This window comes from Morus notabilis, unplaced genomic scaffold (genome assembly GCF_000414095.1).
Source record: "Morus notabilis unplaced genomic scaffold, ASM41409v2 Scaffold2338, whole genome shotgun sequence".
Taxonomy (NCBI): domain Eukaryota; kingdom Viridiplantae; phylum Streptophyta; class Magnoliopsida; order Rosales; family Moraceae; genus Morus; species Morus notabilis.
In genome coordinates this window covers 483-2741 of record NW_010358023.1, presented here as the reverse complement: position 1 = coordinate 2741, position 2259 = coordinate 483, and the positions used below count along the sequence as shown (strand labels likewise).

Below are 2259 nucleotides of genomic sequence, written 5' to 3'. Positions count from 1 at the left end.
GGTCAAATCATCCATGAACACTTCCATACACTTCTCGACCATGTCGCTAAAAATGCTCATCATGCACCTCTGGAAGGTGGCTGGTGCATTACACAGCCCAAATGGCATACGCCGAAAAGCATAAGTACCAAAAGGACAGGTAAATGTAGTTTTATCCTGATCTTCTAATGCGATCTCTATCTGATAATAGCCGTAGTAGCCATCAAGAAAGCAATAGTAAGGATGACCAGCCACGCGTTCTAGGATTTGGTCAATGAATGAAAGTGGAACGGGTGGCGGCGTTCAGCTTTCGATAGTCAATGCACATTCGCCAACCCGTCACAGTTCTTGTGGGAACAAGAGCCCCTTTCTCATTCTCCACCACTGTCACCCCGGATTTCTTAGGTACTACCTGAGTTGGACTGACCCACTTGCTATCAGCGACTGGATAGATGATTCCTGCATCCAGAAGCTTCAAGACTTCATTCTTCACGACCTCTTTCATTGTCGGGTTCTGTCTTCTTTGGGGATCCCTTCGTGGATCAACCCCTTCTTCCAAATTGATGTGATGAGAGCAAATTAAGGGGCTAATACTCTTAATGTCAGCAATCATCCAACCTAATGCCGATTTGTGTTCACGCAGCATGTCAACTAACCGCTGCTCTTGAAATGCATCAAGTTTAGACGAAATGATGACAGGAAAGGTATCACCAGCTCCCAGGAAGACATGTTTTAGATTCTCAGGCAGTTGAGCCAGCTTGAGGTTTGGGGTCTCTTCGGTGGATGGTTTTGGCTTTTCTTTTTCTCTAGGTAGCTGTTTAAAGCGTGGTTGTCAAAATTTGGTTGCTCTGCCTTGTGAGTCTTTGAAAATGGTGACATTGTTGGCCAACTCACAAGGACCGGAACTGTGACAGGTTGGCGAATGTGCTACACAATTGAACCTACTCTGAGACGAGTGTGTCAATTAGAAATGTTTGGTGGCACTCGTCATCATCACGTGGTTGCTTTGCAATGTGAAAAACATTCACCTTCAAAGTCATGTTCCCAAAGGATATCTTCATCAGTCCATTCCTACAGTTGATGAGAGCATTGGCTGTAGCAAGGAAGGGTCTTCCGAGGGTGATGGGAATCTTGGACTCCATAGTCACCACGGATTGAGTATCCAAGACTAGAAAGTCAACAGGGTAATAGAACTTATCAACTTGAACCAAAACATCCTCAACTATCCCCCGAGGCTTCTTGATCGATCGATCAGCCAGCTACAGAACCATAAATGTTGGCTTAATTTCTCCAAGACCAAGTTGCGAGTAGACAGAGTATGGCATGAGGTTAACACTCGCTCCTAAATCAAGCAAAGCTTGGCTGAACTCATGTGTCCCAATCTGACAGGAAATTGTGGGACAAGCGGGATCTTTGTACTTGAGCGGTGTTTTCTGGTCGATCACCGCGCTTACCTGTTCTGTCAAGAATGCTGTCTTCTTGACATGGTGCTTCCTTTTGATAGTGCACAGATCCTTGATAACCTTAGCATAAGCAGGCACTTGCTTGATAACATGAAGCAAAAGAAGATTAATCTTTACTTGAGTCAAGTGCTCTAGGATTTCATTTTGGTGTTCCGGTACTTTACCAGTTGGACGCAGAGCTTGGGGAAAAGGCACCTTTACCGGAACATTTGTTGGCTTATCTTTATCAGGGACAACTTCCTTACTACTCGAAGCGGTGGCACTTGTTGATGGTTCTTCCATAATCTTACCACTACGAGTACTGATGGCATTCACCTCCTTAACATTTTGATTATCAAGACATGAGGTTTGCGCCATATGTTGACCTTTTGGGTTTGACTGAGCTTGTGAAGGGAACCTGCCGCGTTCTTGAACAGCCAAAGCTCCAGTCAGCTTCGTGATTTGACTTTTCATTTCTTTACCTTCCTCCACCATTTGCGTAAACAGTGACTCAAACTTTTGATTCGTCTTATTCTGCACCTCCATGAAAGATTGCAAGGTGTTCTCAAGAGAACTTCTTGGCTGATGCGAATTGTATTGAGGTGCTATTATACGCCTTTGGTGGTTGCGGCTGTTGCTCAGTTCTCCATTGTCCTCCTGATGGTTCTGCTTGGTTGGAATCTCTCCAACTGAAGTTTGGATGGTTCCTCCAGCCAGGATTGTATGTGTTAGAAAAGGGTTTGTTGTATGCCCCTAAGGCATTGCACTGCTCCTCATAAACCCCTCTCATTTCACCATAAGCAGGACAATCCTTAGCTAGATGTTCCACCCCACCACA

General features: G+C 45.0%; 1 pseudogene; it reads right to left on the bottom strand.

The window, feature by feature from the left end:
- The window catches only part of LOC112095402, a 4248-nt pseudogene extending 2332 nt beyond the window's left edge, over window positions 1-1916 (bottom strand).
- Window positions 1917-2259: the final 343 nt, after the last annotated feature.